Source organism: Melospiza melodia, chromosome 3, assembly GCF_035770615.1.
Source record: "Melospiza melodia melodia isolate bMelMel2 chromosome 3, bMelMel2.pri, whole genome shotgun sequence".
Classification (NCBI taxonomy): Eukaryota; Metazoa; Chordata; class Aves; order Passeriformes; family Passerellidae; genus Melospiza; species Melospiza melodia.
The window spans coordinates 39,377,973-39,391,933 of NC_086196.1; the positions used below are offsets into that span (position 1 = coordinate 39,377,973).

The following is a 13,961-nucleotide window of genomic DNA, read 5'->3' on the forward strand; positions in this document are numbered from 1 at the left end:
TCACAACAAAGATTTCTTCTTTATATCTAATCTAAACCTACCCTCTTTCAGTTCAAAAGTGTTGTCCCTTGTCCTATCATCTCAGGCCCTGGTAAGAAGTCCTCTCTTTAAGGTCCCCTGTAGGTACTGGAAGGCTGCTGTAAGGTCTCCCCAGAGCTTGCTCATCAGGCTGAATAACCCCAAGTCTCAAAGCCTGGCTTCACAGGAGAGGTGCTCCAGCTCTCTAATCATCTTTGGGGCCCTTTCTGGATCCGCTCCTACAGGTCTGTGTTTGACTTGTCATTGTCACCAGAGCTGCATATGCTATCCAGGTGGGGTCTCACAGGAGCCCAGTAAAGGGACAGAATTATGTCCTTTGACCTGCTGGCCACACTGCTTTTGATGCAGCTCAGGGTGCAGTTGTCTTTTTGTGCTGCAAGTGCACATTGCTGGGTCCTATCTTATTTTTCATCTAACCATGTATTGGGTTTGTGTAGCAAGGTTTTGGTAGCAGGGAACTACAGCTGTGGCTTCTGTGAGAAGCTGCCAGAAGCTTCCCCTGGGTTTAATGTCAGCTGGCTCCTAGATGGATGTGCCTCTGGCCAAGGCTGGGCCCATCAGCAACAGAGGTGACACCTCTGGAATAATAGATATAAGAAGGAAAAAAAAAGCTGCTGCACAACAACAATTACATCCAGAGAAGAGCAGGGTGAGAACATGTGAGAGCAACAGCCCTGCGGACACCAAGGCCTGTGAGGAAGGAGGGGCAGGAGGTGCTCCAGGTGCCTGAGCTCAGATTCTTGGAGTGCAGACCATGGTGAGGCAGCTGTGTCCCTCCATCCCATGAGGTTCCACTGTGGATCAGATACCTACCTACAGCCCATGGAGGACCCCACACTGGAGCGTGGGGATGCCTGAAAGAGGCTGCGACCTCATGGGAAGCTTGTGCTCCCTCTCATGGGAGCGACCCCACATTGGAGCAGGGATATGAGTGTGAGGAGTCCTCCCCCTGAGGAGGAAGGAGAAGTGAACACAGCCTCATTCCCCATTTCCCTGTACTACTGGCAGAGAGGAGGTAGAGGAAGTCTGGAGTGAATTTAAGCTTGGCAAGAAGGGATGGGTGAGGGGAAATTTTTTTAAGGTTTGTTTTATTTCTCAATATTCTACTCTGGTATTTTTTTTTTTGGCAAGAAATTAGACTTCTTTGCCCACATCGAGTCTGTTTTGTCTGTAATGGTAAGTGGTGAGTGATCTCCTCCATCCTTATCTCTTTTTTTGTGGTTTTTCTCCTCTGTCCACTTGAGGAAGGGAGTGACAGAGCAGCTGTGGTGGGCTCCTGGTGTCCTGTCAAGTCAATGCACCACACAGTGCCTCCAAGTCCTCCACAGGCTGCTCTCAAACCATTCATTCCCAGTTCCGATACTGGGGGTTGCCCCGGCCCATGTGCAGGTCCTTGGCCGTGTTGAGTTTGATGAGGTTCACACCGGGACACTTCTCAAGCCTGTCGAGGTCCCTGGAGATGGCATCCCTTCCACCAAGTGTACCAATTGCACCGCTGAGCTTGGTGTTCCTGCCAGCTTGCTAAGGCTGTACTCAATTCCACTATGTCATTAATTAAGACATTGCACAGAATTAGTCCCAATAAGGTTCCACGAGGAGCACTGCTTGATGCAGATCCATTTGGACATTGAAAGGTTGACTGCAACTCTCTGGGTATGGCCATCCAGCCAGTTCCCTTCCTATTGAATGGTCCAGCCATCAAATCCTTATCTCCCCAATGCAGAGAGACAGAGATGTTGAGTGAGACTGTATCAGAGACCTTAAAGAAGGCAAGACAATGACATCAGTTTCTCTTTCCTTATCCACCCGTGCAGGCACTGTAGAATAATATATAGAATAAATCTGTCATGTTTTGATGATTGACGTTATTTGGTCCCTTCAACTCAAGTGGCTTACATACCATGTGAACAAACTAGAGACTAGTTGTTTTTCATCACCATATTCTAGAAATACTTTAAAGGAATTTTGGTAAAGAATAGATGTTAAAATATCTTTAGTTATTATCTTGGAATAGGGTTGTTCGCAGACAAGGCTATTGCTATCAAATGCTAGTTTCTTATTTCAAGAAAACCTGGTTTCGGGTGCTCAGGCAATAGCTTTCTTTAGTTTTGTGGTTTGATTTATTTTAGAGCTTTGGTATAAACTCTGTAATTTACTGTTAAATATGCTACCAATGTATCTAGCTTAGATTATATCAAAGGTAGTGTTAATTTGAAATTTAACTTCAAGTGTACTTATTTCCACAGATAAAAATATTGGGATTTTTTAATTCATCTTAGATTTCTTCAGGGGTGCTTGAATGCAAGGAGAGCTTCCAAATAAAGAAAAATCATTTTGTAGTCTCAGAAACCTGTGCTTCTATAATATTTTAAATTTTTTCCAATTATAACCAATATTACCTGTTTTACCAATGCCAGCAGTGAGAGAAAGGCCCTAAGACATTGATGGGCAGACAGACTGAGAATAGCATGAACTATATTTATGTTTCTGACATCAGTGTCCTGGTTTATCTAATGTTGTATGATATAGTGATGAAATGCACCATACTATCCCATCCTCAGTGAGCCAATATTTTCTAATACTGCCCCTTGTTTCAAAAATCATAGAAGTTTCAAATAAAAAATTGCTAATGTGAGATGTTCTCTTACTGTCTTTGGAAAAATCATAATCTCTTTACTTTTCATAAACAATATTCCTGCACTACATTAATGTATATTCAGAACTGGATGCCAGTAAGGGATAATTCATCAGCTTCCCACTTCAAACACAGCTATCATGAAGTTTTGTGGTAATAGGACATCTCTAAACTCTTTAAGACTTAATTAAATGGGAATACTTAGTTACCACTGTAACCATGATTCCTGTTCTGTCCTTCACCTGTTTTCATTATATTTTCTCTGTATTGAAAGGTGACACATTTTTACTACTGGAAAAAGCAAAAGCTGCTCCTGCCAGATCTTAATTTTTCCACCATATCTCCTTCTATCCCAGAGATACCACTTTCACTGCCCATCTGTCACATTACCACATCTGTACCTATTCTCTTCAAGGGTTTGATGTGTTCTTTTATGTTTCAAGACATCAAGCTTTTGAAAAGTCTGTTGCCTTCCAGAAAAGAAATAGCACAAACCAGCCTTGTTCTAGGTCTGTCATGTCATAGCTGGTTGAAAAAAAAGAACAACCCAAAAAAAACCCAAAAAACCCCCAAACAACACACCAACTAAAAAAACCCAAGCAAGCCGAAAAATTCACTGTGCCAAAATTTTCACTTTCCAAATGGCATAAAATGCCTCTTTTATGTGAACGAAGGGTTTGTTCCATGTTCAAATAAGCCCTTCATCTTTTAATTGATGTAGAGATTTGGATTAAAACCACCTAATGAGTATTGACTGAGTCCATAGCATCCTTTTCCCAGAGGTGTATGTGAAAGAAACATTAGCTGGAATGTTGTAGTAAGGTGCTAGAGAAATGGAGCCCTAGGACCCTTCCAAAATGCCTGGCCACTGTGATTAACCCATTCTGTCATCCAGAGGAAGATGGCACATGGGAAGTTAAGTTTCCAAAGACAGCTGGAAGTTGCAGGATTAGCCTGATGCTTCCCACTCATTTGAGCAGTTTCTGCTTTAAAACTGCCGTTCAAACACAGAAGTGAACAGTATATGCTGCAGCTTCCTTTTTCCCAATCAAGGTTTAAAGAGACTTTCTGAGGATTATGAATGCAACCCTAAAAGTTAGTCTGTCTCACAGTATTTATTTTGAGCTTCAGATCCTGATCTCCCTTCTATGCTTAATTTGATTAATGTTTAATAGGGCCATCCAGAGTTCTCCACAGAGGTTTATGGCTTTAATTAAACGCACAGAGACAGCCAGCTCCGGCCAACCTCTGCCTCTCTCAGCTGGACAAGGAGGAAGAGAACAGAGCTTTAACCCTGCTTTCCACACAGACTCCTGTTCTCTTGCATCCCTTGGGCAGCCGCTGGTGTGGCTTAGAGCAGATGCAGTCCCTCAGAGGTGCCAAAGAGCTGTTCCAGCAGCTGCCAGGCAGCTGCCTGCCCCCACAGGCTCAGCATTTCCTGAGACAGCTCTTCCTCAGCAGGGGTTTTCCTCCAGCCAGGAGAGATCTCCTCTTTGGGATTTGGACACTGTTTTGTTGACGTCACCTGTCACACTGGAGATGGTGTTCAAAGTATGTGTTAGCATCCCTGCCTCGTGGCTTTCCCAGCTGTGGGGCTGTGCTCCAGCCGGGTCCCTGCTGGACAGGGACATGCAGCTATGAGGTGACGAGGCCCTGTACCTCGGTGGGACCCGATGCAGCCTCCAGGAGAGGGGCTGGAGGCAGAGGGGTTGGGAACAGGGAGGGTGGAACAGGGAGTGCATCCCTTTGACTGACGTCAGTGAGAGGAGAGGAAAGCTCTCCCTGCTTGCCACGGCTTGTGTGATGGCAAAAGGGAGGCCCTGGGCTCTGAGCTGTGAAATTGTCTGATCCATCAGCAACTATCCTCAGAATGTGTGGCAGAACACAGTGAAAGACTTACAAGCTTTTTGAAGGCTCCTGACAGAGGGGAATTGCAGAATAACTTCTGAATGGGTGAGGGGCTTCCTGTGTTCCATGCAAAATTGCAGGTTGTATTTCCCCATGGAATGTGCAGACTTGCTACAAAGTGTTATTTGGGTGCTTCACCTGTTCTTGGTAAGGTGGTATTGAACACAGTTATATGTCCTCTGTTTTTCACAGCATTTATGCTATTTAAAGAGCTCCTGCAGTTGAGAGCACTGAGGGATTTGAGCGTTTTGATTCCTGTTCCTTCTGTAGGAAGTGCCTTATTTTATTCCGGGGCACTGCATTTTGGAGGCACCAGTGAAAGACCCAGGAATGTCAGGAGAAAAGAGAGACTGCTGCTCAGTGTCTGCAGGAAATTGGAGAGGGAAATCAGCTAGAGGGCACCAATATTTCTTCTTAGGGCCGTTAAATTAGGCCATGTGGACTGGCAGCATATGGATGCATGAGAGAAACATGAGGGCTTTACGAAACAGTTGTGCTAAAAATAATTTTTGGTGTTATTTTTAATAATGTTATCACAGATGAAAAAAGTGAGGTAGAAGTTCATAGCCTGAGACAATTCCTTCTCCTGCTTTACAGCATAAACACTATAAATCCTTGAGTGTTTGTTTGGCTAGGTAATGCTTTCCAAAAGTATGTCAATAAAATAGGCATCAGAGCCATAAAATATTTTCCTATATTTAGAGTCTAAATATGCAATAAAAAGTCAGTAAACTTTAGACTCCTAAGCACCAAAATTGCTTTCAAAAAGGGGGGGTTGGATGTTAAAATCAAATATGAAAAAAAATAAATATTTTAATATTGCCAAAAATGCACAGTCAGTGTTTCATGCTCAGCAGTGTTAGTAGGCTCAGCTGCAGCCTCGTAAGTTTTGTTGCTGTCTGGGCATGAGAAGGATCCTGAAACTGTTGAAGTGGGCAGGAGTATTGTAGGATTATCAGTTGATTGGTTAATTTAGAGGATTATGTTTTTAATGCCAAAAAATCCAGCTGCACAGAATTGCAGAATAATTTAGGCTCAAAGGGATTTCTGGGGATCCTCTTCCTAGCCCCTGCTCAAAGCGGGTGCACGGTACGTGGTTTTGCATGTTGCAATCGCTTACCTTTGCATGGTTTTGATTTGTGCAAGAAAATTAACTATTTGGGTATTTTTGTGTAGTACAGAGCCAAATACCAAAGAAGGATAAAAATTAAGGCAAAAGTTGATCAAGATAGCATTTAAGCAGCACTGAAATATCCCGTACCATTTTGCATATATTGTTTTGGTTTTTTATGATAAAGAAACATTGCTCTAGGCTAGCACGAGGGGCTTAGTTTAAACATTTGTGAATGAATTTTAAATTGTTCTTTTCATTGTTGGCTAATATGCAGGAGGGATTGGTAAATATTGAGAGCAAAGGCTATACAGCATTTTTTAGCCAGTTCTGTTTAGACTTAATCGCTATAATGCAGTGTTAAAATTTACAAAACAGCTTGTAATTGCAGTAGCTTATTTAAACCAGCTATTTGTGGTTATGTCTGCTGAGGAAACTTAAACTTCAATGTTCCCCAGCCATCTAATAGCAGCAAATTGACTGCGGGTCTCTTGAAGGAATATCTAAATGTAGGCTGTTGAATAATCCCTTTGGGGGCCCTGTAACTATTTTTGTGCCTGGATATGCGTCATCAGTGGGTATTTTCTCTGGTGACTAGCTTACATCAGTAGGTCTCCTACCATACGCTCTATCAGTGAGTGACTTATGATTGATGGGAGTCACGGCTGCTGTTTAGCTTTTATCTGTGACCTCAAATAATGGACAACGGGAATTTCCAGGCTGTTAAATTCCTTGAATGACTGAAGACACGGCATGGCTCTGCTGATAACCGCAGGTAGTGCCCAGATCCTGGGTGTTCACCGGGGGCTGGGGCGGGAGGAAGGAGAGGGGGGTTCCTCGGCGCTGAACCCGGCGCCGCCGCCAGCGGCGCGTCCCCGCACGCCGGGAAGCAGGATCGCCGCGTCCCGCCCGTGATGCTCCCGCTCTCCCGGCTCCCCGGCCGTCCCCGCCCGCCGGTGGCACCGGCCTTGCCATGTGTTCGCCTGGCCGACCTTAGGGGCAGCTTTCCCGTGCGTTTGAAACCAGGGAGACGCGCAGTTCGCAGCGCTGTGGAGGGAAACGCTGTGGAATTTTCAGCTGCAGTCTGGTTGGTTTTTAACCCTTTTTATTGCCATCGGCGGCGAGTGGATTTATTGGCATGCTTCACCCAGGTGCTGCCTGGGCTAAATCTGGAGATGCAGTAGGCTACGTGGTCTTAAGGTTAAGTTGCACCTGCCACAGTGACCCACTGAGCACACAGCCGTAGTTCATTTCCTGGTGTTCGGTACTTCATTTTAAGGACATCGGGACTGCAGATACTGAGTTATCTTCTCTTTCTGTGTCCACTCTGCCTTTCTGTCTGACATGCGAAATGGGGCTGCAAGACAGCTACAAGATTTTCTGTGTTACCTGTGATGAATTTAGCAGCTTGAGTCAGCCCTACGGCGAGGCACTTTGTCATTTCTTCTTCTTTCCCTCCTGTTCCTCTTGTCTCAATCCCTTTGATAAAGCTATGTGATAGGAAACAAGAGATTGGCTGTCTGCAAACTTGTGCACAGAAATCTCTCAAGCCCTTCTCCTGGTAACCAGGGAATAAAAATGACAGATATAGATGCTCCCAGTGTGATTGAGGATTAAAAAAAAATCCTTAATGCTGTTTATTGTGTGGCATTGTTTGGCTGAGGGAGGCTAGCAGCTGGATCCAAATTCCTTCTCACCACTTCTTCCTGTTGGCAGGTGGCCTTCCGCACAGGCTGGGCTTGCAAACTCTCACGCGGGTCTCGCTTGTTTGAGCGCCTGCTATTGTTTTCCATTCAGGTGACAGCAGAGCGGGTTTTGTGCAAGATTCTAAGACTTGAAAAGTTTCGGAGGGAAAACAGCAGCTTTGTTTGAACTCGCCTGTGTGCTCCCTCCTCCGCATGTACTAGCCCAGAGGTCGCAGTTAATGAATGGGACCAGGCTTCCTGCAGGAGGCGGTTAACCCCTGTCTGTGCCTTTGCTGGCACAGTGCGTACAGGTGTGCCCTGGGCCACACGGGCTGTGTGCACCTCTCTGCCCCTTTCAGACAGGTGCCTGGTCCAGCCATGCACTGGGGCTCAAGTAAATTTCCTCATCTGCTCTGGCTGGTTGAGTGCTGGTCAAGAATTGCATTTGGCAGAAACAGTAGGAAGAGAAGCAGCAATTAAAAAGAAGCTTGGAAAATCAAGACGGGGAGAGGAGGGAATGGAAAGGTCTTCATTGAACTGTGATTTACAAGTATACTCTTCTTTTATTTTTGGGTTTGTTTTTTTCAGTTGCTTCAGTAACATTTTGGGATTCATGACAAACTGGTTATATAATGCAAAATCTGTAGAAGGTTGAGCACAAAATGTTTTGATGAATCTTGAGTCATTTGCATTAAAAATCAGTGGATTTTCCTAGGGTGTGCTTTGCAAATGTAAAGCTCCCTAACTGGTTGAAGCTACTATATGTGTCATTTACCTCAGCTCTCTAGGAATCAAAATGCCTGGCTCCGCAGTAATATCTTTTGGCTAATATTGACCTCATTTGCCCCCATTTTTAGGGGTATCATGTTTTAGGATGGTGATAGCATTTTGGGGTAGCTTTCATTTACAGTATTTGTGCAAAAGCTCAGCAGTACCACCTTTCCAGAAAGACTCTCCAAACCTTCAGAACATTTCCAGAAAGGGTTGCCGTTTTCTAAGAAAAAGTGTTGGCAAGTTGCCTGCCGTTTCCTGATGCTTGGCACTGAGGCCAAGGCAGAGGGATGAATTCCAAACTGGCATGTGGCAGGGTGTGTAGGTACCTCCCTGTGTGCTGTGACAGAGATGTCGCGCTGGGGACAAACTTAATTTAGGTGCTGAGCCTGCAGTGAAGTCACGCCCCATGGATGCCTGGGTCTGCATGCCTACACCCTGTTGCCTTCAGCAACTAAGAGCAGGCACCAAGTTCTGCTGGCACAGCTTGAATTGAGGAATGATGATCGCAGTAACTAAAGCCTTGTTTTTCCAGAAGAACGTTCATTTATTCAGTGTCCGCCTTTAAAATCTTGAAACTTTCCCTGCACAGTGGCTAACCTGATATTCATCTGCTTAGTTAAAATAATTGGGTGTTGTGAGCAAGGGATACTGCTCATTGACCGAAAGTCAGAGTATTCACTGCTGCATCTTGTAATATCTCCATCGGCAAAGTTCTCCCTCCCCCAGCAAAGTGTGTTGGTGTTTCAATGTGCAGCTAGTTCCCAGTGGGCACAGCACTGTAATTACCATAGCTGGGAGGGAAAAACGGAGACTGAATCTGACACAGGAATACTGGGGCTTCATTCTGAAATCTGTTTTACGATTAAATGCTATTCTTTTCTCTTCCACCTCTCCCACCTGTTAAATCAATGACTGTTTGCTCTGTACAGCTGATGTATGTTGGGTATTTGTTGAGGGTCATGAGTTGGTATTTAATAGTCTTGGATCATTTTTACACAAAGTACTCTCAGAGCTTAAATACTCTTGAGTGTAAAGAGGTGCTCTGGGATAGAAAGAAGAGAAAAAAATTAGAAAGCTCACCTTGCCATGGCCCACTGTTTTGACGGCACTATTTTGTTTGAAGAGTGACTGTACAGAGCAGGCAGTGCTGCTCATTCATTAGTGAAATCTCAAACACAAGTAAATATACATTATTAGTGTGAGCTGGCTATAGGTTGTAAAAATACTCTGAAATATGAGGCAAAGTGTGATTTGACATTTTCAGCGGACATGGTATATTTTGTTTGTTTTCATTCAAAATCATCTATTATAGTCATAAATACTTTATCTCTCAAGGTGATGTTTGTGTTTCCTTAAAGTCCAGTTTAAATGAGTGAAGCAATTCCCAGATGCTTGGAAACTGCAGTTTTGGTCAGTTTGTGTGAGCAATAGCTTATATAGTTTCATTGGTTTGTTTTGGGTTTTGCTCCTTTGGGTACCGTGGAAGAAATAAAGGTTAGCCATCACTTCATTTAGGCATTAGTTTTCTGTAGGGAAAAATAAGGAATTACTCATAAACATTGCTCATATTTGTAGCGATAGACTAACAAAAGTGAAGAGGAAGAAAAAATACAAGAAAAATACAGTATAAAGAAAAGTTGGAACAGTGGAAAAAGTTACTTCATTTTTGTGAATATAATTTTTTAAATCCACTTGGTCCAGTGAATGAAGAGTCTTCCATCTTTTTGATGTTAGTGTATACAGTAATGTGAGTGAATGGAGTGAGATACACTTCAGCTCTTCCTGTGTGTTCTGTGCCTGATAACCTTGGTCCTGAGACCTCTAGTCATCAGCTCAGTCCTCCCTGCAAGTGGCTAGTGTCTTTAATAGATTGTTGGAGATCCAGGACTAGGTTGTCAGAAATTTCATAGATTTATAAAAGTTACCCTGGCACCAAACAGTTAATTTAAATTAAATCCATGAAATCCACCTGTTTGTTGGCACGTGGGCAGAAGAGAGAAGGATTATACTGCAGGTGAAGGCTGTGTACTGTGGCAGACAGGAAGGTGCCTCCTTTATGTCAGTAGTTTGGCACCAACTCCTGTAAACTGTGGCAAATTCTTTTCTTGTTCTCGTTCCCTGTATCTACACGGAGCAGTAGTTCTTCTAGCAATTTTTGCTCTTGGAAGTATTTCTCTTTAGTGTCACAAAGTGAGCATTTTTCCTGCAGGACCTCAAACAGCTCAACAAGTGGTGAGCTTCCAGAGACTCAGCCCAGTGTCCCTGTCCATCTGCTTGCAGCCACCAGCACTCCCTACCAGCCACTGTTCTCAGATGAAAAGCCAGACGTGCATCCTGAGGCAGGAGTGGCTAATGGACAGGGTTATCCTGGATAAAGGGATCCTGGACTCCAAGGAGACAGTGAGGGAAGAAGCGTCTTTCTAATCCAAGTTACATTTTTTCTGAGTCACATGCTGGCCTTTTGCACATCCTGGCTTGGAAACTTGCTGTAAAGGAGGCAAGAAAGAGATACCTCACACTGACATCCCCAGGAGCCTTGATAATGTCAGGACACCTGATGGTACAGCGGCACTTCAAAAATGGCACTGTCATGAAGGATTTACACGATACTGCAATAGCTAATAACACAAGGGCAGTACAAGGTACTTATTCAAAATTGCTGAGGAGTTTGCCAAGTGTCTTAGTTTCATGACATGACTTTGGCCCTCTGCTGACAGGCCTTTAGCATGGAGGAGTTTTCCAAAAACTCAACCAGTCTTTCTCTAGTATAATTACCAGTTGCTGCCCTGCTAGTTAAAAATAATAACAACTAAGTTAAAAAATTAAGTTCCTTACCAGTTATTCATTTTGTTTTCACAAACTTATTCCAGCTTCCTCAAGGATGGACTCTCTTTTCTTCTTGCACACTTATTTATCCTTTTGGGTTGTGAAGTGAACGAATGTTTGGGGATTGCTCTGGGTGCTGCTTGGTACCATCTTTGTTCAGGGACAGAGGAGATACAAAGTCAGTCCATGAGGTCATGACATCTTCTGTCCCTTGCTTGGGAGGTAGGATAACAATCTGCAGTGTGCAACTCCTTTCTCTCCTTCAAGGAATTCTATTTCTTTAGACATAGGCCAGCCAGACATCCTAATCTGGAAGTTTGCAATTTGGGAATAAAAAGGGGTTATTACAACTAAGAAACAGAAAACTTATTAAACCCCCTTTCACTAACATGAAGGGAAAAGTGATAGTAACCAAATTTTCTCAGTCTAACCAAATCATGGAGCATCACATTGACTAAAGAAAATAGGAGCCTTTTGAGGCTACTTTGCTGTTAGCTCTCCATTCTCCATAAAGCTCAGAGCATGCACTGATGAAATACTGCCTGTCTTTAGAAGCAGGGTAGTGATTTTCCACCCTCTTGACTCTTGACCAGGAGCTCAGTCTCATGCAAGCAGGAGCTTGCTGCTGGTTACAGAGGGAGCAAGGCTGAATATCAGAAGGTCAGATGCTCTTTTTAGTTTAGCATTTTATACCTTGATTTCTATTAAATTAGATATCAGAGTGGTATCAGAGACAAGATCACCTGGAAGGGAATGTTTCAAAGAGGTATGAAGTAGTAAAATGATGCAAATGAGCAAAAGGAGCATTATTTTAACTACTAGGAAAAAAACAATTATGGTGGAAGTCTATTCTCTTGATGGAAACTAGAGGACCTGATTAGTTGGAGCAACTAAAAAGTGAACTGGACAAAATGCTGAAAAATATACTACATAGATTTTTCTTACTTAGATACAATATGATCTAATAGACTTACGTAATTTCCTTTTTGATCTAATTTCTGGGATTCTAAGATCACCTTTTAAAAATGGTCATTTTCTTGCCTGTCTCACTGCAAACCATCTTTGTGAAATTTTTCATCAGTTTTACCACAGTAAATTACCACTGAAATTTGCAGTAATCCAGCATGATGGTATTTTGAAGACTCCAAACATTTCTCATGGCCATATCTTGCCATTGCCCCATTGTAAAATTCTCAGAATATTTGATGGGAGTTTTGCATTAAATTGTAAGGTATTTTTATCCAGCTGCTCTTTAGAGGCCCAAGTCATATCCATGTTCTATTCCCAGGGTAGCCTTCTTCCAGTTCCTTAAAGATACAATTTGGCTTTACAGGAAATAATAGTCATGCCTGCCACACTGTAACTAAAATATTCAGACACATGAATCTTTTTCTTGACTTCCTATAAAAATGTCATTTGTAGCTGTATTTTGTTTGTTCTGGTTTGACTATAGTATAAACAAGAGTTTATTAAAACATTAGCTCTAAGTTATAGTTCTTTTTTGAGACTGCCAGGTCTTACAAAAAATATTACTGAAACTGCAGGGCAAAACCACATATTAACAGAAAAATGAATAATGAGTCTGTTTTCATATGGATTTTTTAAAAAGTACAGCTTGTAGTTGAACTAAATGTACTATTTCCTCCACTTCAGTCAGGAAGCTCTCATAGGCTTTTAACAGTGCCGCCAAAAAATTAATGCTTCAGCTGTTTAACAGATATCAAAAGCCAGTTTGACAATTGTAATCTCTTCCAGGAATTCCCTTTCCCATTTTCCCTCCCAATGAAAACAGATAACAAGATGCTTATATAGTAGAAATGGAAAGTCAGAGCTATTTTATGAAGCACTGTGCATTTCTTCCAGCCTTAGGAGATGAGGCATGACATCTCCACGCCAGGGTAGGAAATGCAGGCACTCTGTTGTGTAAGTAGCATTTGCTTCAAGGATTAGCTGCTTGCCAAGATAGCACAGATTTAAATGTTTCCTAAGCCATTTCTGAGTTTTTACATAACATGGCAGTGACAGGAGAGCTGTGGAGATAGCTGGGTGGGGACTCGAAGCAGCGACCAAGGAAAGACAAAACCAAAGGAAGCAGAGAAATATGCTGCATGTGCCAGCATCAGCTGACACGGCAGAACTGAAGGCAAGGGAAAGCAGCACCAGCCAGGCTTCTCTTGGATTTCTATCCTCACTTTTAACATGCAACAAGATGAGACAAACTGAAAGGAGATGCCACTTGAACTTTTGTTCTGAAGCATCTCAAAAAGGCACTGAAACATAGACTCAAAGGTCAGAAGTGTTCCGTTTTCTGGAACAAATTCCCAGGACAGCTGTTAATACTACTCTGTCTTTTAAGGCTAATCTTTAATAGTATTCAGTGATACGTATAAAGAAATATATAGTATTACTGTGGCTGTGGTGAGGAACATTTTGTTCTTCTCTAATGACAGAAAGGAGATTCTGTGTTAGAAGAGTGAAATAATTAAAGAGGTTGCCAATAAAAAAGCCACTGTGTTTGCAGAGGGTGCCCTTGTGTTCAGCAAATGCCAATTAGAGAACTGTCACTTTATGTGTACCATGGGTTATTACTGCACAAACAGTTGTACAATTACGCACTGGGTCAGAAGGGCAAGTTACCTTCACCTCACAGCCATTATTTTAAAGCAAACACAAATACCAGGCACACAAACATCAGGCACTGTGGCAGTAAAGTAATGACTCTTTGAAAATGCAGGTTAAAGAAAAAAGAGTCCATGTAACAAGCCTTGGCATTGTGGAAGGTAATTTTTACTGTGTCTGCATTATGTAGATTAGAAACACCATCTTTATATAATGAAGCACACACTTCTTCCACCACTTGAAATACAGTTTATATGCTGTTATGTTGTTCTGATGTTTGGAAATATAAAGAGACTATACAGAATATACATTTTTCAGTTACCTTCTTTGATACTGAAATGTTTGTAGTCCACATGCCCTTGTA

General features: G+C 42.7%; 1 protein-coding gene across 16 annotated transcripts in view; it reads left to right on the forward strand.

Moving 5' to 3' along the window:
* Window positions 1-13,961, forward strand: part of HIVEP2 (HIVEP zinc finger 2) — a 136,957-nt gene that overhangs the window by 45,612 nt on the left and 77,384 nt on the right. For 4 of the 16 annotated variants that reach the window (XM_063151403.1, XM_063151401.1, XM_063151405.1 and 1 more), the window contains exon 1: window positions 6,306-6,468. The exons of the other annotated variants lie outside the window; for them this stretch is intronic. The gene's annotated coding sequence lies outside the window, so the exon portion shown is untranslated. Of the gene's footprint in view, window positions 1-6,305; window positions 6,469-13,961 lie in introns of those variants that run through there. 16 annotated transcript variants of the gene reach the window in all.